The sequence below is a fragment of the Amphiura filiformis genome, chromosome 14 (assembly GCF_039555335.1).
Source record: "Amphiura filiformis chromosome 14, Afil_fr2py, whole genome shotgun sequence".
In the NCBI taxonomy this organism is placed as follows: Eukaryota; Metazoa; Echinodermata; class Ophiuroidea; order Amphilepidida; family Amphiuridae; genus Amphiura; species Amphiura filiformis.
In genome coordinates, this window is record NC_092641.1 from 23024196 (window position 1) to 23050431 (window position 26236).

Here is a 26236-nt window from a genome sequence, read left to right on the forward strand (position 1 = left end):
ACTTATTGAGGCCGAGAACAGCAACCTTACTTGGAAGTCGATGATTCATAACCTTCCCAGGGGGTCTTGAGTTCTGCTGTTAGATCCTGCAAATTGACTTTCTGCCCACCCTCACTAACCTCCGAACTTGGGACAAAAGAGTCAATGCGAAATGCAAGTTATGTCATAACACTCAAACCCTTCTCCATGTTTTGAACAATTGCTCTGTGTCTCTCCAGCAAAGCAGGTATACCTGGCGGCACAATAGTATCCTCACACATATTATTAATGTTTTGTCTAAAACCATCAAAGACAATTGTATTATTTTTGCCGACCTCCCCGGATACACAATAACTGGTGGCACTCTTCCACCAAATATCCTGCCTACTGCCCAAAAACCTGACCTTATCATCATTGACAACCAAAAAAGTCCATCCATATATTCGAGCTTATCGTTCCTCTAGAAACAAACATCCAAACCGCCCACGAGCGTAAATTTACCAAATACCAAACTTTGCAGTCTGATATCATCCAAAACTGTTTTGAAATTGGGTCCAGGGGTCTGGTTACAAATGTGCAGGAGCCAAATTCTCCAAGCAATTGGTCCGGGAGATTAGTAAGATCGCGCTCGTCAGCAGCTTTACAATCTGGAACGCCCGTAATGAGCCCCATTGGGACGCGGCTCCTTACCTTAAAATCTAGCTCCCCTTGCTTCCTGCCTTGCATCTCTCCCCCCCCCCACGCCCTCATTTGTTGTGTTAAAAATCATTGTTGGTATGTGTATTCTATTGTTGTTGTATATTATATAAATTGTGTTTTGTGCTGCCTTTTTAGGCCCTCCTGCCTGCTTGATGGCCTGCCAACGCAGGTTTTCAGCGTGTCCTGGGGGTGTTTGTACATTCTTATATTGTGATTAATAAAGAATGATTGAATAATATAATTCTCCACCAAACGCAATAAAGGATTATTTCATCCATTAAATACATGCATTTGGAAACATTTATTTACCAGTTACCATGCAAATGCATACAAATTGCAAATGCACAAGCATGCTGTTCTTGGTCACCTTTATGCATAATGTTTAGCGCGTGTTATCAACGAACGAACAGTTGTCATGGTTGTGTGCGTTTTTCCAAACGTGGGAGTTATTCACAATGCCGAGCTCAACAATAAGATGAATAATAAAACACCATAATAATGCATTCATATCCAACTCTACTTTTAGATGAAATTTGTTTAGGATCCAGCTCTTTTACACGTATTATTAGTATGAACACATACGCAAGGGCGTCAATCCAAAGTTGAACGTGAGGGGACACAAGTTTTGCAAAATATGACCGCGAAGGAGGCCTCTTGTCTCGCTTGCGTGACGCGGGGGGTACCTGAAGGGGATGTCGCTAGAAAATTTTACAAAATGGGCGTTGATACACATTGCGTGTGAAGCGGGCAAAAATTTGCATTTTTATACCCAAATTAAGGTGTTTACTGAATGTGTACATATTATTTCAATAGAACCAAGAACAAGGATTTTTTCCCTTTGAGTAGGGGGGGGGCTCAAAGAAAAAACTTTAAGAAGATAATATAATATTTTAGTCGGCTTCTCTTAACGTGTATCTGTGTTCACTTTTTTCAATCCTTTTACTTCCAGGGACAACTGCATGTATTGTTCACACAAAATTTGTTATTATTTTAGCCCCTAATAATGTATAGAGGATGAAGTGCGCGAAAAAAAATTACAATTTCATACTGTTTTAGCCAAAAATCAAGGTATATTACCGAATATTGCCTGTATTTTTACAGTAAGCCTACTTAGACCAAGGAAGTATTTGCCGAAACGTGGGGAGGGGGGCATTTGATATTATGTCCCCCATCCAAAATTGTGGAGGGGACATATCCCACCTGCCCCCCCCGGGATTGACGCCCATGCACATACGCATACCTACGTACAGTTTCCCATTAAGTATTAGTCGATTACAACCGCACCCACACGCCTCCACGGTTTGTGAACGTTTAACTTCCCATTTACATAAATTAACATATAATTCAATCATTGTGTTGTTCCTTCTCAGATTGCTTCACTTATGGGTCTAGTTTGGATTCTTGGATTCATCGCTGCTTTTACCGATATCACTGTCATGTGGTGGATATTTGTTTTGGTATGTTCTACTCAAGGGTGCTTCATATTCATCTTTTTTGCACTTAATCGTCGAGTGAGGCGTCTGTGGAGACTTAAATTCGAGAACAAACCAGTTAAAAGTGCTATGCAACTTCGCAACATCCAGTCAACAAGTACACGATGAAGAAAATGACAGGGAATCGAATTCGGGAAGATTTGAGAACCAGCAAAATTATAGCTGTCTGATGCGACGTTTGAATAACTGTACAACACTAAAGTCCTTGTATTTCAGTGCAAAAATGCAAGTTGATCACATATCAAGTGTGTAAAAAGGAAAAATATAAATCATGTGACTCTTCGGCTTACTAAGATAATTTAAAATATAGCAATTATGTTGTGTCATATGCCAGGGTTATGTTGTGTCAAATGCCCGGGGGCACTCGCTAAAATGGGTGACGGGGATGTGCCGCCACATTGACCCCCATTTTCCAACTCCCTCTCACTCAATGACCTCCTTTTTGTTTTACTGAACTCCCTTTCACTCAATGAACCTCTTTTTGTTTTCCTCTCACCAAAAGACCCCTTTTTTAAGAATGTTGGACAAATTTCTGATAATCTCTCACCAAATGACCCCGTTTCTTTTTCATTATTTTATTTTTTCAAATTGTTCAAACAATTTCAAATTTTGATGACTTTTTGAAAATTTTGCATCAATTTCTATTTGGGGGCCTTTTCACCTAAAGACCCCCTCCTTTTGGTGTCTAGACTCTCACCGAAAGACCGCTAGTTTCGAACTGCTGTCTGCTCATCCCCGTCACTTCCAAAGTTGAGTCCCCCGGGGGTCATATGCTCAAGGTAAGTGGATGTTTGTTACACCATAGCCTTCATGTCGACCGCTTGGAGTACATAAAGGTTAACTGCCTAGACTCTTGGGTCCGTATGCACAAAAGAGTTAGACCGGGTCTAACGTTTTTCCTCGTCTAAGTGGAATAAAATCCCAGGAGAAAGGGCATTTTTTCTTAACAATCGCTTAAAGCCATATTATAACATTTGCTGACGGGAACGCCTTCATTTATTTTTAAATTCTGGTTTTTACACGATTGTAATGTACCTTAGTCAATAAAGATACTCTGCAAAAATCAAGACTTTAGGTGCTGTAGTGTTGTCAAAATCCGAGATTTTAATAAAACGATGGAACCGGCGTGTTATTATTACGATGGAAGTCCAACACGTATGCACAGTACGCACACGGCGCGCGGGATACACATACACACACACCCCGAGGATCGTACCGTATTACAACCGCGGAAGTAACATGCATGGGCGCTAGTAGTAAATTCCAATTTTCTATGCTTTACCTCACTTGTTCGGCTCAAAATTAAAAGGGTGACATATCTGACTGTTACGTTTAACATTTTATGGAAAAGAAATACTAATCTATTTTTACATAAATGTTATAATATGGCTTTAACATTCGCTTAAGTTATTTTATAATTATTTTTGATCTTTGCATTTTAAATCTTTTGCTAGCTGTATACTCTAGGAAGGAAATAGGACTAATGGACCATGCCTGATGGAATTAAAGTCCACTTAGACCAGGTCTAACTTTAGACCATGTCTAACTTTAGACCCGGTCTAACTCTTTTACGCACCTTGGTGAACAACTGGGGCAGTTTACATTATTTCTGCTCAACGCAGTTAAGCAGTTACGAAGCTCAAATTGAATCCGGTCAGTCAAAGTTCTGTCAAAATTCCCCGCCGCCTTTAAAAGTGATTAATTAATGGGCACAATGTATATAATAATAAAATAATTAATGGGCACAATGTATATAATAATAAAATATATCTTATTGTATTGTATTTTATTGTATAACTCAATTTTGTCTAAGTATGAGAACAGTTTGAAGGTTTTGTAGCTCTTTTTGTTGATCAGTTTTGCTCTATATGCTCTATACGATATTAAGTAAGTCTCTGACGACTCTCTCAGAAGTGAAATTCCATGTCAACTTGTCCAGTGAAGTCCACTGCGGATTTGAAGACAAAACATATATCCTTTGAATACAGAAATCGTTGCACAGATCATAATAAAAGTGTTACTTGCACCAATCACTCATTTTCTTCTTTTGGGCTGTTCCACTTATATTGATAGAGGTGGTGTGTAAAAGCTTCCAGCATGTCGAAGGACGATCGAATACAAAATCCCGTTTGGGGAAAGATGTGCACATTAAGCGTAATCTAAGAATCCCCTCCAGTGGTCAAAATAGTAGCCAATTGGAGTTATTAAGTGCTCAACTTCGGGAGCACATAGCTGTTATTATTTATTTATATTTATATTTAAACCATTCGGCCCAAATGCCTGGCACAGCTCAATATAGCAGAAGCAATAAATTAAAGGATGGCCATTTACATTTCAGCACAACTCTTGATAGAATTCTGTCAAGTTTGTTGTTTTTCTCGAATTTATTGTTAGCTACAGAAGGGGTTTTCCCCTTGTTGGATATCCATATTTCGCGGTTGGTGGATTTTGTTTTTTATTTTTTACTTTTTTAAATTTTTACATTTGAATTTCCCTCATTCTTCAGGCCCTTGGGTCGTACTTGACATCGTTTTTGACAGTAGAGCCCATTAGTAGAACACCCCAATATATTAGTCGAGCCCCTAGTAGGTCTCAGTTGAACTAATTTATTTATTAGTTGGTCAAGGTTGAACTAGTATATTTGATAGTTAAGTCGCTAGTGTATCCTGATGTACTAATATATAGTTTAGTCCAGTCCAGCCGTACTAGGTATAGCTCAGTCGTACTTGACATTGTTTTAACTAACTATTCTTTAGTAGGGCACCCCAAGTTTTGTTTTCAGTGCACACTACCCCTGTGGAAGATTTTGGAAATAACTTGTGAGAATGTTGCGTACTTTTTTCCAGACTTTGAGGACCTGGATAAACTTGCGGTTTTAATTCATAAATATTTGGTATTATACAACTAATCATGCTAATTGGGCTATGCACTATACAGCAAAATCTAATTTTAAAAACTTATGACACAGGTAGAAAGTTGCGTACTCATTAAGATGAAGTTATTTATTTGTTCTGCAAAAAAAACCAAGTATGCTGGAAGGGATATAAGTAATGTGTGACAATTAAGTGTGACAATTAAGGGCATCTCTAAGCGTTTGCCTTGATAATATACTGCGCCAATAAAGTATCCTTACACTTGGAAAAATAATCATAATTTCCAAACTGATAGATGCACTATCTAATCCTGCACATTATGACACCACATTGAATCCAATGTGACTTCAAGAAGCAAAGTTACAAGCATCTGATTAGACGAAGGTCCAGTTTTAAAAGTGACAAACTGGCCTATTCAAAACTCCTCAGACTAGACATCTGGTTTGAGAGTGGTGAATGGTTAATTTATGCGTTTGGCTTTAATTTTAAACAAAAGGAACAAAAGAAAACTGAAACAAAAGAACTGACAAATAAAATGAAAATTATGAAAAGTACAGAGAAGTAAAAACTGAAAAAAAACTGCTGTAAATAACGCTTCATTGAAGAAACTGTATTGTCTCTTTTTGCGCCTTGTATAGGCCAGTTTGTTACTTTTAAAACCGGACCTTCGTCTATTCAATTAATTGCTTGTAACTTTACTTCTTGAGGTCACATTGGATCATAATGTGCAGGATTAGATAGTGCATCTATTAAAAAAAAATTACCCCAATATTGTTCAGTTTTGGAATTGTGATTATTTTTCCAAGTGTACGGATACTTTATTGGCGCAGTATATATGGTCTGATAAATAATTATACATTAACTAGCCTCTCTTTACGCGGGTGTCGACTGCATGCAGACGAAGTTTCAATTTTTTTTTAAGTCAAAATTTCAGAAATGTGAATTTTCATGACCATATTTGGAATCAGAATGAAAAATGCATTAAAATGAGTACAAACAAGCCTACTATTGGTTCAGTGGTTCTTAAGATAGCTTTTGATATTTTGAGAAAATACCTGAAAACTTGGACTTTTATTATGTTGAAGGCTATGACTAGCACGCAGAGCATTAATCAGTATGATGACTTGCAAGAAAAGTAAACAAGTATATTATAATTTGTCTTAATAATGAGTTATTATTTGGGATTATATTTAGTCACAAGAATATCTCATTAATCTTTCCTGGAAATCTCAGGGCTTTTATATAAACATCTCAAAAAAGTAACTAACCCCCTTAAATAATGTCCATTATTCAAAACCGGGTGATTATATTTCAAATCTGTAAAATGCGTTGGAAGCAGAATTTATTTCTGTACATTTGAATGACACCTCATTTGTAGCAATTGACTAAATATTGACGTCACAGCGTACATTTAAATCAATGTACCCCAAGATTTGAAAGTTGCAGTAAATTGTATTGATTTTGTATTCAGTGTAATGGAAGAAAATCTGTGTAATGATATCTGAGTGTTTTTGTATTGTTAAAATTTGTATGTAAGTCCAACTTTCAAATCTGGACCTCACTACATTAAATTGACCGGTGTTTTATTGTTTTCTGGGCTATGGTATCAAATGAGGTGTCACAATGCGCCGACATAAATTCTGCTTCCAACGCATTTTACATATTTGTAATACAATAGCCCCTTTTTGAATAATGGCCATTATTTAAGGGGGTTAGTTACTTTTTTGAGATGTTTATATAACCGTCTCGTTTCGTAGACTGAACAAGGGCGTGTCAGCGTCTTTAGATATAGGTAGTGTATGTGCGACGTCCGTGATTCGGAAGTCACGTTGCCGTTGGTCCCGTGTACAGGAAGAGTCAAACCATGTACACGTTAAGTGTCAGAGCTACGAATAGAGAGACCATCCCCGGTTCTAAAGGGCGCACACCACTAAATAATCGTCCCGTTGAAATACACGGGAAAATACAAGAAAGTAAGTTTGTTTTTCTACCCCATGTAACAACATTTTTAATATTTTGATCGAATCAACGTCTTAAATAAAGATTAAACTTTTATTTAAATTTGATTTTTTGGGACAAGTTGTGACAAGCTTAAGAGATACGAACTCCTGAACAGCGCCATCCCAAATTTCAGCCGACACTCTCGCCTCCTTACCAGTTCCGGGCATGATATTGTTCCGAGGGCCTATTGCCCATGTACATTCGATTCGGAACATTTTCTGAACAGATTTGTAAACTTGAGCTCCTATTCTATCGTTTTTTATCAAAACAACCAAGAGTCACTCAAATTTGGTTCCCTTGGGACGCCGATATATTTCGCATAGGCGCTATTTTTTACCGGAACTATGAAGGGTTACACCAAATGCGGAAGGATTTAGTGTAGTGCACTCTAAAGGAATGAAGGTAGGAAGGAAGGAAGGAAGAAAGAAAGAAAGGAAGGAAGGAATACACAGACTTTCACGGTTGTTTGATGGGATCATTTATTAGTTTTTCAAACAAAACATAATGTACAACCAAATTTTAGGCTTCAACAGCTAAAAGCGATATCATGCTATATGTATACAGATGATTTTGAGTCATTCGCAACTTTAATTTCCCCTCTTTTACAAAATTATTCAATTTTATAGCATTTTTTAAAGCTTTTTCGGATATAAAATGTGCCTATCAATGACAAAATTGGTGGCGGTATTTAGTTTATGGAAATTACTCTTTCAAGCTTTTATTACAAATAATTCCTTTTATTGTTTGATAAAATATGTTTGTAAAATTTCCTTGTTGCTTGTTTCCCCTATTCCAGCTGTTTTAATAGCAGTATTAATCACTTACGATATGATTTATGAGAGCATTTTTTAATGAAGAAACAAAGCGCTATGGAAAAGGAAAAATGCAAGCGGGAGGAAATATTAGGTGAATAGGTGAGTTTCAGGTTCTTCTTTAAGTTTTGGACATCGTCTCGGTACTGTAAGCAGCCCCCGATACGCTGCCTACAAAGGCTCAACCAGTTTATTGCACTCCACATACTTGGTGATCTGAGCAGAGACAGCCTTCTCAATCAGTTTACAAACAAAGGCCAGATTGGACACAGGCCGGTAGTAGAATAGGGACAAAGATATGGAGATGTTTACGACCAGGTCGAGAGGGGTCTAGGTCACAAGACTTGGAGGGCCACTGCGTTATTATTTTTGATAACTCTTCTTCAGACACAGCTTCAAATTTGTCAAAAGAGCACTGCGATATGCTAGATGTAGAACATTGTTTCCACTTTACCAATGAAATATCTACAAAAATCATACTTTCTGGAAGGTCACGAAGAGGTCACAAAGAGCATTTATATTCTTATACATGTCCTTAGTTTTACAATTGAGTAGCCTTTCATTATTAAAAGATGCTTTTTCTTTGATCTTTGACAATGGTACTTGCAGCTCTCCTCTTGGAATCAATATAGGCCCGGGATATAGGCTTGACGGTCCACTCCACCTTCGTTTTACGCCACCGCTTACGTAAACGTCGCGCATCCTGAATAGTTTGATTAAACCATTCAGGTTTGATGCGAACGGTAAAAACGTGCCATTAATGAGATATAATTTCGGGTTATTGTTATCACAATAATACCTCATTAATTTCGTCCGGAATATTCAACGCTTATCATATCAAAACAGTTTATATAATCGTCTATTTTGGGTGTACAAGGGAGTGCCAGTGTCTTTAAAAAATATATAAAACAAGACAATTCATCGCAGTTAACATTACTATTTCGCTGGCTTTGACTGGTTATGTTCTTCATATTAACTGATGGAAATATGGGCTATTTCAGTATATGTTGTATCCCTCTCTTCTTCTGGCTCACTACAATTTGCGTTGGGAAACATGTTACTTTAAAGCACCGTAAGTATATATCTTTTCTTATATAATCGTGTCTTTCTATAAATTATGTCTGTCAATCTGTCTCGCCTCTGTATTTCCACCGTCCTCTTTTCTCCCACTCTCTTTCCCCCCACTCTAGCGTGCAACCAATGATATGGAGCACAGGTCCGGTCACCTCTTAGCTTATGACACTAGGATGCATTTATACTTTTTCCGAGGACCTCGATGGCAAAATGTCATTACAAATACCTTCGGATTATTTTATATTATTAACCTTGTATAAAAGAAAACGGACAGAGAGAGGACTGTTCCATGGTTAAACTAACAATTTACGTTCGTAATCTTCAAATCCTCGAAAACGTGCGTTACACATATGTAATGTATAATGTGTCAATTTACTATTTTCACAGAAAACACTACATACGAGTGGCGTTTGGTTGGAGGTAACACCGGATTTGAAGGACCTCTTGAAATCCGCTTCGGTAACCGGACATGGGCACCCATGGATGGATCTGCATGGAGTTCCAGAGAAGCCAGAGTAGCATGTCGTATGTTTGGATTCTCCCATCCTTTATCACCCGTGTTGGGCAAATTCGGATCTCGTACCAGTGGACCGTTTTACTACGCGTATTTTGATTGCAGTGGTGAGGAGCAACATCTGTTAGATTGCCCCTTTTATCTCAACATAGTGGACTTCACCAGAGATTGGGATCCATGGGCATATCGCACGGATGTTGGCCTTGTATGTTTGCCAGGTAAGTCAATTAAAATGAGTTAAATTGATCTCATCCCCCCAAAAGCACAGTTTAGTACATTCAACTTAACATTCTACATGTTATCTGAGTGTTAAAATATATCGGTGTTAACCCTAGAACCATATGTTGTAACACGGACTACGAAAGGGGGGGGGGGTGCTACTCACCCCTAATTTTCAATTATAAACGTCATATCGTTGTATGCGGTACCAATGTATAGCTATAGGTCTCCTCTATCCAGTGATATTCCGGCTATGTACAAAAGTATATGCAAAATTGGTTTTCGTCTAAAAAATTCTACAAAAAAATGCGATATTGAAAGAATTTTCTCCTCAATATAAAATAAAATGACTATTTCAACCTAACTAACAAGTAAAAGGTCAGTAGAGTTTTACAAGAGCGAAATGGAATGGAGAGCCTTACCCCCCCCCCCCCCCCTTTTTTTTTAATGTTCATCTTTGACGGTCGATCCTACACCTGGTAAGGTGCTGGGGCAAACATTTTATCACTAAAATGAGCGCAAATGATGGAATAAGCTTAAATGCATGCGTTTTTTGTGACGGATAAAAACTTGGGGTTAACCCTACCCATTTCGTAGTTCTAGGGTTAAGGGGTGGAGTCACTGAAAGGGCCTTTAAGGTGTATGTAGGTTTTGGTTTGGTTGAATATTCGTCTGGTTGACAGGATGTCATACGCAAACTAGTCTTTTTAATTCGGTCTTAAGACCTGACCGCAAGAAGACCGTAAGTCCATATTTGGCATTATGAGATCGTTTACACTTTTTTTAAATAAGATAATTTGGAAACCAAAAAAAGCCATAATATTGATACTTCTCAGGTACATGGGTAAAGGCAAGAAGAATCATTTTGTATATCAACCAAGTAAATATCTGTAATATTGATCGACATTGTTTGATTTATCATTTTTGGACTTCTTTCGGTCTTCTTGCGCTCGGATTGAAACAAAAGCTTATAACTTAAAACTGAATGTAGATGTTGGAAATATTTGACCATATTGGTAATCTACATGTATGTGCAAAGACGAGCAATTTGACACCTTGTTTGTTGAAATTGAAGGTTGTTTTAAAATTTGACCTCAGTTAACCGTTAACCGGAAGCGACCCTCTAACTCATTAACCGAGCTCAAAATGTATGATAAATTATATATTTTCGTATTCGTTGTGATCAGACGAGCAATTTGACATGTCTCTTGACGACATTGGACAATTCATTTTTGACCCCCCCCCCCTTGACCCCTCACGTGATCCCTATGGGGAGGGGGCCAAATGTTTTTTAAAAAATGTCAACATTTTTGCCTTCATCCAATAACTTCAAAACCACCTGTAACTCATTTTTTGTCAAAAGTGGACTTACAGTCTTCTTGCGCTCAGGTCTTCATTATACCCACTCTTTGAGTACCTTCTCCACTCACGTCATTTTCATTTCACCAATGAAATGGATAGGTATATGAATTTATCAGTGTTATTTTTAATATATTTTATATAATATGTCTGATATGCTCTAATGTCCCACAATAAATACTGTCCAAACGTTCATACCCCATCCCTATAATACAATAATGAGTATAATGAATGGTGATTGATAATCACGGGCCAAACAAAGCATGCGTCCGTTACGTAATCACCCTAATTATTTCTGATTATTCCCTGGTAATTTGTATCATTATAAAGATTGGTGAATAAATATGATTAAAGGAAGTGTCCAGCAATCACAACATTATGTCTTATATGTTAGAAAAATAATTATCAAGCACGAATCATATGGCTTTATTTAAAAAACACACCTCATATGAACCATAACAACGAATAAAAAGAGCAATCTCTCAACATGCGATATTCAAAATTCCCGCGCCGAAATTTTCTAGAGCAATGACGTCATGGTTATTTGTGCTCATGTGTCGTCAGGCTTCATTGAATTATTGGGACGTCATTGGTCTAGACAATTTCGGCGCGTGAATTTTGAATATCGTGTGTTGAGAGATGGCTGTTTTTATTCGTTTTATGGTTAATATGAGTTTGTTTGAATTAAAACCATGTGATTCTTGCTTGATAATTATTTTTCTAACATATAAGACATAATGTTGTGATTGCTGGACACTTCCTTTAAATGCACACTTGAACCATATTCTGTATTCCTGTGTGACGATAATTATATATATGCATCGAGATCATAGACCTTAGGGGCTATAGCTGGGCCATTTGGCCATTGCTACGGGTCGCATTCTTCGAGCACAGTCATGTTTAGTTATGTATTTTTTTTACATAGGCTCATAAGCAAATAATAAAAGATTGAACACTTCAAGATCATTCAATCATATTTAATTCATTCAATAAAATTACATCACAGAAAGCACAATTGATTGAATAATAAGCTGGTTTAAATTAAGTTTTTAACACCTGTGAGGCAATCGTACTTGCGTACGCTTTGTGCTCATGTATCTAAAAGATTCTATAGGGGGCATATACCAAACCTAATTGTTAAGAAGATCCCCTCCAACCCGAACCCCTGTCACCCCTACTTACAATGGGGCTGCCCAAACCCGAATTGGTAGCTGTGTATCCTTTTTAATTTTATGCAATCCCCACCCAGAATACCTTTTAAAATTTGATTAAGAAAATGACATCAACCCGATGTTACAAAATTATTTTTACTAAATTTGTGGCAACTGTAATAATTCCGGAATCGTGGCAGTTCTACACGTAGCCAGTTTCAGAGACAATGTTGTATTATACCACACGTGGCAGGATAAACACAACTACCGTAAAAACTCGATAGTTAGCATATGTGCTTACTATCAAGCGCTTTTGAAAAAATGAAATTGTACCAAAGTCCGGTGCTTTACCAACTGAGCTAATGTGGTTGAGACACACATTTATTATACCACCCGTGGCAGGTATGCTGCGTTTACAAGATAAACACAAATGCCGTAAAAACTCGATAATTAGCATACTGTAAAACCTCGTCTACAAGCATAATTATAGCGTGCTTCTGATGAAAGCTAAATTAATCTATGCGCCATTATGGAATTTGAGCAAATAAATTACAGATGCATGCACATACAAACAAGTATTATTTTGTGACCAATCTATTGTATTGGCATATTTACGCATGTATCGTTTTAATTTAGCTTTCATCAAAGACACTATATATGCTTGTAGACGAGGTTTTACGGTATGTGCTTACTATCAAGCGCTTTTGAAAACATGAAATTGTGCCAAAGTCCGGTGCTTTACCAACTGAGCTAATGTGGTTGAGACACACATTTGCAGGTTTACTTGTTCGTATAACTATGTGTATCGATGATTTGCTCAAAACCCTTTACACTCTTTGTGGATGGGACTCATATTAAGCGCTCGATAAGCACGTATGCTAACTATCGAGTTTTTACGGTATTACGATATTGTACAGCTTTACTTCATGCTTGTATGTCGTCACGGTTGGTACAGTATGTGATAGCCATTACAAAGAAAAGATAATTAAAACAAATCTGTAGAGAATACGTCCCAACCCAAATCAGATTAGTGACGGGAGAACTCTACTGTACATAACACAAAATAAAACTTTTAAAAAACCACTAAAAACATAGTTTTGTCCAATTTTATCACGCAGGAAATTCCACTTACCAAATACGACAACAGGAACACGGCGGAGAAGTGGAGATTTATAATGGTGTCGACAAATGGGGCTACATTTGCCTTTCACGTATAGTTTACAAGAATCAGTTCTCCACGGCTTCTCTTATTTGCCAAAGTCTTGGTTACCTTGATGCAATGGCTATGACTCAGTTAGCCATAGAGAATAGTGCTGCCAACATTTTTCTGACGAATCTGGAGACAACAGGTTGCGTTCATACTGGTACTTTTGCGAACTCTACTATGAATGGTTGTCTTTTGTTTTCGGTTACCGAAGTGTGTAGCTGCTACAATAACCAAGTGTTTGGAGTTTTCTGTACTAGTAAGTATTTAGCTTCAGCCGTGCTCTGATATCTTTCATTCAAAGGGTCATGGTGACCCTTTGACATTACAGTCGTATTATCTGGACATCTGTAATGGGTGTGGCGCTCAAACTCAGTGACAACAAATCTCATGACCAGGGGGACATTTCGCATGGTTCGGGTCAAAGGTCATGTAGAGGTCAAATCCTAGAAATGCCTTTTCTGGACATCTTTAAGGGATACAGGGGTCCAAATCGATGACAACAAATCTCATGAATAGGGGAACATTATGGAATATCTTGCAGAGATCGGATCAAAGGTCACCTAGGGTCAAATCTTAGAATTGTATTATCTAGATATCTGTAAAGGGTATTGTACTCAAACTCGGTGACAAACCTCGTAATCAGAAGAACATTGTGCAACATTTTGCAGGGGTCAGGTCAAAGGTCGTTTGGGGTCAAATCTTAGAATTGCATTTTCTGGACATCTATAAAGGGTACAGGGTTCAAACTTGGTGATAGCAAACCTCGTGACCAGGTAGGTTTGTGGTCTTTGACCACCATTTGCAACTATATTTCTTCTTATTCTTCTTACAACAAATCTCATGACCAGGGGAACATTATGGAACATCTTGCAAGGGTCGGATCAAAGGTCACATAGGGTCAAATCTTAGAATTGTATTATCTGGACATCTGTAAAGGGTATACGGGCTCAAACTCGGTGACAACAAACCTCGTGACCAGGAGAACATTTTGGAACATTTTGCGGAAGTCAGGTCAATGGCCATCTGGGGTCAAATCTTGGAATTGCATTTTCTGGATATCTGTAAAGAGTACGGGCCTCAAACTCGGTGATAACAAACCTCGTGACCAGGAGAACATTTCTGAAAAATTTTGCAGGGGTTAGATACCTTTAAAACACGAACACACCCAGCTTGGTTTGTGGTCTATGACCACCATTTGCAACTAGTTCTTCTTCTTTTTCTTAAAACAAATCTCATGACCAGGGGAACATTATTGAACATCTTGCAGGGGTCGGGTCAAAGGCTACTTAGGGTCAAATCTATTATTGTATTATCTGGACATCTGTAAATGGTACGGGGCTCAAACTTGGTGACAACAAACCTCGTGACCAGAAGAACATTTTGAAACATTTTGCAGGGGTCAGGTAAAAATCTGTGGTCAAATCTTAGGATTGCATTTTCTGGACATCTGTAAGGAGTACGGAGCTCAAACTCGATGACAATAATCCTCATGACTAGGGGAACAATTTTGGAACATTTTGCGGGATCTGATACCTCTAAAATACCAACACACCCCAGCTAGGTTTGTGGTCAATGACTACACACCCCAGCTAGATATTCTTCTTCTTCTTTTTCCTTTTCATCTATTTTTACATATTTTCACATTTTTCTGTTACCAGATCACATACCAGATCCTCAAACCACCTTCAGTTTTCGTCTTGGTCAGTCAACTGGGATAAATTCAGGCATTGTAGAAATCGATATTGACAACCAAGGATCGTGGCATACTCTGTGCATGTCGAATGCATATCAGAATGTAAGAGCAACAATTATTTATTTGTACAAGGCTTTCGCGCGCTACAAATAAATTTGTGCGTGTATTATAGATATTGGCTATAGCGCAAACAAAATTTAAATACTATTGAATGGCTTTAAGGTTATTAATTATTTTAAACTGTTGTGATTTGGTAGTTCACAGCATCTTACGAATGGTAGTGAGCTTTGGCAAAAACTGCATCGCTCAATTCATAGCGAGCGTGTAGAAGAATTAAAATATCACAGATATACTTTTATAGGTGCTGCGGTTCTTGAGTTACGTTGTAAAGAGGGCTGAAACAACAACACTTTTGTAAAACGTACATAACTCATTAACAACAATAAATTAAGCAAGTTTGCAAAGTATACGATTTGTAGAATGAACTTTTTCAAAACATCAAGGTGTTAATTTTCAATACTATATTGATCTGGATAATGAAAATCGATTTTTAGGTTGCTTCGACCAACAATACCTCGTCTACCCTTAAGTGCGATACAAGAATATATTGGACGAGATAGACAAATATTTTTTTTTTTTTTGCATGTTTTTGTATCAATTGTTTTACAATTTGGCGATTAGGTTGTTAAACGTGTTTACAAATCGATAACAAGTATTGTTGTAAATTAAAAGAAAGATTATTATTTTGATTTTATCACTTTTAGACAGCAAGCGGACACATACGGAGGACTTTGCCAACAAATCGTACCTGAAGGTGGCCTTGTAGACTACCATAGTATTGGAATGGATGATGAATCCACCTGGAATATAACTGACGCTTCTATGAGTATTTGGCTGGCAGCAACTAATCTTGATGTTATACCGATAACAATAATAGACAGAGTAGCCTATCTTCGCGGATCATGTCAGCGCTACGGTTATCATGCTGTACATTTGACTTGCTCAAGACGTAAGTAAAATTTGTTCCATGCAGGAACATAAATTACGTGCTCAGAGTAGATTCTTGTAAGTCAGAGCCCACGAACGGATGGATTATATTTTAATCACCTACTGCTATTACCGTAAGTCACATCTTGATGAGACAAAACCTTTTCTTAGTGATCAGCGATAACCTGTTAAGTGTACTGAGGCTTGTGGATCAACGTCTAGGCGTGGTGCCTGTGTGTAGCGCACTATAGATCTCTGCGCTCTTAATCGTTAAATCAATGATGCACGATTTCTGACAAAAACGTTTAGATTCTTTTCACGAAGTGATATTTTGGGTATTCATTATTAGATATTTACTATTTTGTTTTTTCTTTCACAGCAATTACCGTCGGTGAATTCAAAGGACGAATACACCGATCACTTTCGTGCCAGGAACGTTGTGAGATCACTGGGAATGAAACCAAATCAGGCGTTTGCCGATGTGACACAGAATGTGAATTATTCAACGACTGTTGTATGGATTACTATTCAACATGCAAATCACCAACCAATGGGAAGCTTTCTAAAGCAACAACATTTCCAGCAGAACTCTTTTCTTGTTCTAAGGTATCGGATTACATTCAGACCGCGTTTTTGATAAGTAAGTGCCCAGACGACTGGGAAAACGAGTCTATTCGTAAAAACTGCGCCTCTGAAGTTAAACGTTCGTACGGTATTCCAGCTGCTTCACGACAATGGCCGCTATATAATAGCGAAGGGTATAATTTTAGAAACATATTTTGTGGCATCTGTAACCGTCAAAACGTTCTTTTCCTTGAATTTTGGAATATGGATGCACCCCAAGACAGAGGTGACCAATCAAGAACATACGATTTTCGTCCACGACGTCACAGGCGTCAGACAGGGGCCATTGATCCCATCGTCCAAGATATCTGTGATAACGACCACAACAATGAAACACCACTTGTATATACAGGACATCGTTTACGCAGCTGCTTTTTGGACTTAATCGACACTTGCCCGGAAATATACGGGAATGAATCGGTTCGAAATGCATGTGAGTCTTATGTGGCACCGGTTTGTCACCGCGATGATTTCTATTACGGAGTTACGACACAGTGGAAGCGATACAAAAATCCCAACTGTTTAATCTGTCACGGCGCGGAAAATATTAATGATTTCATGACATGCTCCTTTACCGAATCGTCGACTTGGACCATAACGAATGGATATTTAAGCTCCGTTGTTTGGAGGTTTCTCAGTAATACATACGGTCGTAAAAGCAGGCATTGCGCTAAAGAAGAAGTATTTGATACCTATTCTGGCATTTGCCGGCCACTAGCATGCGCTCCAGGATTCCAACGTCGAGACGGACACTGCATTCCAGACCCAGATCGCCAAAGCATCATTGAGAGTCAATTTTGTGCTCAAGAAAATACAAAGATAGTTCTTGGTCGAAATGCACTTACTAAGAATATGTCAGGTTGTGCGTTTGAAATACTTGGTATGGCAAATGAGGTTTATCTTAATAAACAAGACAGGTATTCGTTTTATTATACAAGTACCGGCTTCTTAAATGGACATAGCATCAACAATAAAAGTGCAAGTTATATTCTCAATCGAATACAAACTGCTCTTCTTGATCACGAAATTGTACAAGGCATCGTTTCCTCCTGTTCGGTACAGAGTATTGAATTCATTCATGGATGTCAAAAGCAATCGAAGAAGCACCAATGTTCGGGCCGTTGGTATAATGGACTGGCCATGGACTTCCGGAGAGTTAACAATATCACTAGTATCGCAGAGGTATATATTCACGGTGATGTCTATATTACTCCAGAATTTGTCCTGTGTGTGATACATTTTCAATATAACCCGTTTCTGTTTAAATTCGCAAGTTTCGAGGAGTGCCACGTGTGTGGTTATGAAACTCCAATTTTACAATGCCCTCTTGTGACGATTTATGAGTACGAGTACGTAATGGTACAGAGACAAAATCATACGGAAGTCTGGTATGGCGACGTTGTTCTTTTCAAGATCAGTTTGTATATCTTCCTGATGGTCGTATCTTAATATGTGAACCCCCAACGGAACTCTTTGCTTATTCTGCAGGCCTTGCGATTGCAAACATCGTCGGAACAACGTCATCGTTGACAGGGCTTGCGATAACATTTGGAACCCACTTGGCTCTACCAGAGTTACGTAATATTCATGGCATCAGTATGATGAGTCTAACTGCTTCATTGTTCATAGCACAGTTGTTACCACTGATAACAGATAGCATAAGCCTCCATGGTTTATTGTGCACAACCTGCGCCGTTGTAAGTCATTTTGCCTGGCTCGCATCTTTCAGTTGGATGAGTTTGATTGCCGCAAATCTAACCTACGCATTCGCATACAAGCCCTTAAATCACACGAAGTAGGCGTGCTACCAAAACTGATGCGGTCTAGATATCTTCATCTCTTAGGTTGGGGAATACCTTCCGCAATTGTCGTCATATGCCTGATTTTTCACTGGGCTCAACCGGAAAGAATCCCTTTCCAATATGGCCAACAGCAAGGCGTCTGTTGGATATCAACTGCCGAAGCAAATGTGATTGTTTTTGGGATACCAGTAGCTATATCCGTGGTACTCAACTTTATACTGTTCGCCTGGACTACGGTAGTCCTCAGGAAAACGCAAAATAATCCTGAAGTGCCTGGCGATTCTAAAATTCGAGCAAGCGATGGTCTACAGCATATGTAATGTAAAATGAGACAATAATATTCAAATTGTGTACAGTATTTATTATCTAAATGTTTTAGTAAGAAAATGTTTTGAGTCCATTAATGCGATTGTTTACCTGTTTTGTTGCGTTTGTCTATCTCAAACGTCATTGGCCCACTGCAAGACAAAGGTCTCCCCAATGTGGTGTCATTTGGACCTGTCCTATGCTCCTCTCCATGGACAAAAGAGATAATAGACAAACTCCAAGCAATCAAAGTCTCAGCATCACCTGAGAATGAGGGCCGATTGTTCCATGAAATGCGACAGGCAAAACTGCTACGCACATACCGCATATTTGTTACGCAACGCTGGGGTGGTTGTTAGACACGGCAGAATCGAACGATCGGCCCTCATGAATATGTGAGAATTCAAAGCATGACTTTGATTGTTGATAAATAGTCTGTAGTGGTCTGTGCTCCTCTCATTTATGTTCTGCCTGCAAACCTAACAGGTTTATACCTCCATCTTTTTTCCCTTTCTTTTGTTTTTGCGCCCCTCTACTTCGAGAACTTGTCCGCCATTGTGTGAATCGCCTTTTCCATTTGTTCGTGATGTTCCCTGACCAGATTCATTTCTTGTTTGTGATATATAAATGTTTAATGATCTCTTGAGATTTGTTTGATTTTGTAGCCACTTTCCTGTCCGTTTTCCGGTCCTTTTTGATGATTCATATAGCATGCATCTTTCCACGCTTCTTTGTGTTGTTTTAAGTTTGTACTCCATGTTTCTTGTCATGACACATGTCTCTGCTCCATATATCATTAGTCCGATCCTACTGCCTGCCTGCCCAGGAAACAATGCCGGGCCAGGCAGCATGTTTCATGCGCAGTCAACATAGGCTTTGGTTACGCTTCCGAATTTGGCAGACTAAGTAATTTTATAAAAGATAAAATATGACAAATGAAGAGTTTGTTTCCAAAAGGCGCTAAATCCAATAGCTGTCCTATGTCACATTTTTATGGTAAATCTTAACATTTTTAAAGTTTAAATGACGATTGTAATAGATATGTTTGTAACTCTAGCTTATTTTCTAACTATTTTCAAAATCTTTTTGGCCCCTATTAAATATTGTCCAATACAACGTTTTAAAATGGCTGCCATTGGATTTAGCGCCTTTTGGAACAAAAAAAAATATTTTCTTTTATATTTATTATTTTCGTCTTCGCACGAGGGAGGTTAAAGATATTTGCAACAATTTTTTAAAGATATCCAAAGAATTGCTATAACAATTCTAGTGCAGTCAAGTTAGCTCAATCGATAAGGCGTTCGACTGTGGTGCGAGAGGTTGCGGGTTCGAACCCTGGCGGTATGGATGGCGGAAACCTTCAAAATACGCCTAAGAATACGCCTAAGAATACGCCTAACCTTAGACGTCTAAGATGCATTCTTAGGCGTCTAAGATGTAATCTTAGGCGTCTAAGAAATTCGCGGTAGACTTAAATCAACGAATCACAGGACTAGAAATCCCAAACAACCAATCATCTTAGGCGTATCCAATTATTGACCAATGAAATCTTAGACGCCTAAGATTTTACACGCCTAAGAATTCTTACACGTCTAAGATTGACCATTTGACCGTGGCTAGTGATGGACGGTATCAAAACGTACAACTGTGCGTTAGAGAATATTTCGAACAGTGGCTGGGTGGTGTGTTTTTAATAAACTCCTTTTCTCTCCATAGCCACCCGCGTCAATCCCAAAGAGAAAGGGGTGATGGGGTGGGAGGGGGATAGGGTACATGTTCTCCCACCTTTCGGCACAATGGCCCATTGTTTTGTTCTTTTCAGCCACTTTTTGACAACTCAGGCGGAACAATGTATTTTTACATAATAGGCTTTTTTTCATTTGAACATAATCTAGCAGTTGATGTTGTTGTTGCAAACTGATAAAACTTTAATTTGTTTTAAATATTTTGTTTTTCTGATGACTTGCAGTTAATGTAAGATTTCTATTTGTGTGGCTATAGTGTAAATGATGATGATAATGATGATGATGGTGTTGTTGTTGCTGTTGTTGTTGTTGTTGTTGTTGATGATATTTTCACCAAGGCCCCCGGGCCAAGGCCAAATCGTCTTTTATAATTGAAGAGATCAGATATGCATAATTTCAGTCTGCAAAGTGCAAGAAGACAAGAGGTCAAATTTTCTATGTTAAAAATAGAATCATGGAGGTATATAAATATATGCTAGGCATGTTTGTTCCTCTTTGTTTGTGTATTAATTTTCATCATCATCATCATCATCATAATCATCATCATCATCATCATCATATCATCATCGTCGTCGTCGTCGTCGCCGTCATCATGCTCATCAACATTAATACCTGACTACTACTAGCCACACCAAAACAGCACACCAAACCAACGAAAATAAAATCAAACCAATTAATCAATTTTGCTGCAAGTCCTCAGAGAAAATCACATTGGTGATACCGTCCATCACTAAAATATCAATCTTAGACGTGTAAGAATTCTTAGGCGTGTAAAATCTTAGGCGTCTAAGATTTCATTGGTCAATAATTGAATACGCCTAAGATGATTGGTTGTTTGGGATTTCTGGTCCTGTGATTCGTTGATTTAAGTCTACCGCAAATTTCTTAGACGCCTAAGATTGCATCTTAGACGCCTAAGAATGCATCTTAGACGTCTAAGATTGCATCTTAGACGTCTAAGGTTAGGCGTATTCTTAGGCGTATTTTGAAGGTTTCCACCATCCATATGGCGGTGCCTAGTACGCTCACGTGGAAAAATTGAGTTAGCTTGAAATTCCCCTGGACAAGGAACTCACTGCTAATTTGTCTCGTTGTAACCCGTACGAAACTCGGGGAGCTGATCCTGGTTGCGATGGATATTTGTGGAATGTATAGGGTGTGCGCTCTTGAAGCAGCAAAGTCCCTGATTTGTTGTTTAATGGTTTGTGGAATGATGTGGGGCCGTAGTGGTCAGCGACAACCTGTAAAGTGTGCTGAGGCTTGTGGATCAGCGTCTAGGCGTTGTGCCTGTGCGTAGCGCACTATTATATAAATCACTGCGCTTCGCTAGTGGTCTAATGTTTTTTGATTGGCAACGTTACTGCTACTCTTATGAATATCTTCAACTGAATTCTACATAACGCAGCCTTTGGATTTAGCGCCTTTTGGAAACAAACTCTTCAAATATTCACTGGGCAATAAAAAAATTTCAACAGGAGGAAAATATTTTAAATAACAAAACAATTGATAACGGTTTTGAAAAATTTGATTTAAATATTATGCAATTTACCTTCATTTCAATCAAAATTATGAAAGAAAATGCCACTGATAATATTTTATTTACTAAATATCATGTATTACTTTAATATTTAATATTATATTTTATCTACTTCTTTATTCGAAACCAAGAAATAATGGCCTATTAAAGGATACTCTATTTGAAATAGAGCGTTGCATTATGGGATACCATGTTGCCTTTGCAGGCCACATGCTGCCTGGGCAGGAAGTGTTTCCTGGATAAACCCTCAGTCATATTATCTGTTCTTACCTATAAATCTATTTAGGTATATATCTAGGTATTAGATATTAGGTTCGAATGATGTTCGTCGCATTCCTAGCGGAAGGTTTCATCATATTAACCCAGAGAACTAAGTATAATACTTTTCATGCTTATGTGATTTCGTGTATTTGTTATAAATATACAGTTCTGATGCCTTCCTCTAGGAATACGACGAACATCATTCGAACCTAATACCTATAGATTTATATCTTATAACGTGCATCTTTAGCTAAGTTGGTTAGAGCGTCGTGCTAGTAATACGAAATTCCCCTGTTCGAATCCGGCCGGATGCACTGGGTTTTTTTTTCAACGTTGATGTGCACTGGTCTACTCTGGAGAAAGATTAAAATTTGTTCATCCTATTAACCCAGAGAACTAAGTATAATCATTTTCAGTTGTCATGGTTGTGTCCGTTTTTCCACATTTGGATTTTGTTCACAATGCCGAGCTCAACAATAGGATGAACAATAGAATAAAACTTTTATAAAAACAACGTATATAAAATGTATCCATGCAACTATACTTTTAGATAAAATTTGTTTAGGATCCAGCTCTCTTATTAGTATGAACACATACGCATACACGCGTACAGTTTCCCAAGTATTCGATTGCAAACGCACCCACACGCCTCCACGGTTGATATTTGTGAACCATTATCTTCCGTATTTACCAAAATTAACATATAATTCAATCATTGTGTTGTTCCTTCTCAGATTGCTTCACTTATGGGTCTAGTTTGGATTCTTGGATTCATCGCTGCTTTTACCGATATCACTGTCATGTGGTGGATATTTGTTTTGGTATGTTCTACTCAAGGGTGCTTCATATTCTTCTTCTTTGCACTTAATCGTCGAGTGAGGCGCCTGTGGAGACTTAAATTCGAGAACAAACCAGTCCAAAGTGCTTTGCAACTTCGCATGCGCAACATAAATTCAACAAGTACACGATGAAGAAAATGACAGGGGATCGAATTCGGGAAGATTGGGACACCATGAAAACCAGCAACTCATTTGAGAACCAGCAAAAAATAGCTGTCTGATGCGACGTTTGAAAAACTGCACAACACTAAGCCTAAACTTACTTACGAAGTGTTTAAAAAGAGAAATTATAAATCATGTGACTCTTCGGCTTATTAAGATTATTGCGTCATATGCCGGGGACACTCACTAAAATGGGTGACGGGGATATGCGGCCACATTGACACCCATTTATCAACTCCCTCTCACTCAATGACCCCCTTTTTGTTTTACTGAACTCACTCTCACTCAATGACCTCCTTTCTTATTGAAAAGAATTTTGGACCAATTTCTGATTATCTCTCACCGAATGACCTCATTTTTTCATTATTTTTCAAAAAATTTCAAAAATTTTGATGACTTTTTGACAATTTTTTTAGATTTTGACTAAAATGTTTTCCCATTCTCACTGCAAGACCCCCGTTTTTGTAAGATTTATCCCAGTTTCACGAAAAGACGCCCGTTCGGGGGACTTTTTACCGAAAGACCCTCTCCTTTTGGTGTCTAGGCTCTATCGCTGGCCAAATACGACAAATCCCTTGGTCCAAGCATGAAGCCTTCATGGTAGGACCAACCATCCTTCATGGTAGGAGCAAGCATCTTTCATGGTAGGAGCAAGGAGTGCTTAGTCAATCACAGCCAAGATTTACTTCAAACAAGCCCAAGCAGCCAATCACACGCTTCAGCGTAGTGCTTGACGTTACCATGAAGGATGTGCCTTCACACTTGGACCAAGCAGTCTTCACACTAGTTTCGCACATACCCGTCACTTCCGAAGTCGAGTGCCCCACCTTTGGGTCATGTACTCAAAGGTAATTGAATGTTTGTTCCATCATAGACTTCATGTAGACCGTTTTAGCACGCGCACATAAAGGTTAACTGCCTATACTTTGATCAGCTCGTAATCGGCGGGGATTATTAGGCTTTTATCACTACGCCGAAAAGTAGACCCACGTTAAGAGTGATATTATAGTGATCTGCCTGGTCTATATTGTTCATGTTAAAGAAAGTAGACAAAGTGCAGGTCTTCAATTAATAATGTCTAACACTTCTAGCGAGATGTCAGAAGACAATTCTCCAAATAAAATGACTTGATATTAATCCGCGATGTTACAAGGCCTGCCGATTACGAGCTGATCAAATTGTAGACTCTTGGTGAACACAAGGGTCATCTGCTAAGGCTAAACAACAGAGACGGTTTACGCTATTTCTGCTCAAGACAGTTAATGCAGTTACGAAGCTCAAATTGAACCCGGTCAAGTTGAGTTAAAATCGTCCCCGCCGCGTTTAAAAGTGATTAATTAATGGGCACAATGTATATAATATTATCTTATTGTATTGTATTTTATTGTGTAACCCAATGTTGTCCAGATATAAAGACTCAGAGTGAGACCAGTTTGAAGGTTTATTAGCTAGTTTTGCTGATCGGTTTTGCTCTATATGATAAATAAGTCTCCGACGACTCTCTCAGAAGTGAAATTCCATGTCAACTTGTCCAGCAAAGTCTACTGTAGAATTGAAAACAAAGCATATCGTCGGCTGTATTCCATAGTGGCGTATAGTGATTTTTGGTCATTTTTTTGAAAATTGGCACATATGTTTTTAATGATGTTCTCTTTCATTTTTCTAAGTCTCATCAGTCATAATTAGCTAATTAATTAGTAATTAATTAATTAAATGTGGCGTATAGTTACAAAGTGACATTTTTGTATTCCATAGTGGCGTATCCACCATACGCCACTTTTTACACACATTTTATAATTATGAAATATCGGCAAAAATGAAAAACATCGTATGTCATAGTGGCGTACGCGTATCGGACCTATACGCCACTATGGAATACGAACGACGAAAAGTAACGCCATAGGGATTACACGGCGACCGAGGTGGCGTACGGTTAACGTAAGGTTAGGGTATTGCGTTTTGTTCGTTTTCCATAGTGACGTATAGTTTTATTGTCAGTTTGCCAGCAATAGTATGTATTTATTTCTTTTGAAAAATATATAACAATAAAATCTATTTAGTTTACTACAGAAATCTCACATCATTTACAAAATATAATGAATGTCTGATTTACACAACTCGATTTTAAATTGGCATTTCTTCAAACCCGATTTTCTCGAAAAGTTGTTTATTCGCGGCGCCCCACTATACGCCACTATGGAATACGGACGACGATATATCCTTTGAATACAGAAATCCTTGCACGGATCAAAATCTCCAGAAAGGTGTTACTTGCACCAATCACTCATTTTCTTCTTTTGGGCTGTTCCACTTATATTGATAGAGGTGGTGTATATAAGCCTGCAGCATGTCGTAGGAAGGTCGAAATAAAAAAAATCCCGTTTTTGGAAAGATGTGCACATTAAGCGTAATCTAAGAATCTCCTCCAGTGGTCGAAATAGTAGTACATTGGTTTTATTAAGTACTCAACTTCGGGAGCACATAGCTGTTATTACATTTCAGTTTGTCGTTTTTCTCGAACTTATAGCATGTATAGTTAGCTACGGGAGGAGTTTCCACTTATTGGATATCCATATTTCGCGATTAGTTGTTCTTTATAGCCCTGCGGGGCAAACTAGTTGGAATTTCACATTGCGCGGTGGTGGTTCTTGTTTGCTTTTAGCATCTTCCTTTTTTTTTTCTTTAATTTTTACCTCATAATTTCCCTCATTCTTGAGACCCTGCCCTGTATCGGAGGCTAATTTATAGTTTAAGCTTTGCGTTTAGTGGTTGTTTGTAGCATTGCGGGGCAAACTAATTGAATATCCACATTTTACGGTTGGTTTAAGCTTGTTGGATATCCATATTTCGCGGTTAGTGATTCTTAGTAGTCCTGCTAGCTTGATATCCACATTTCGCG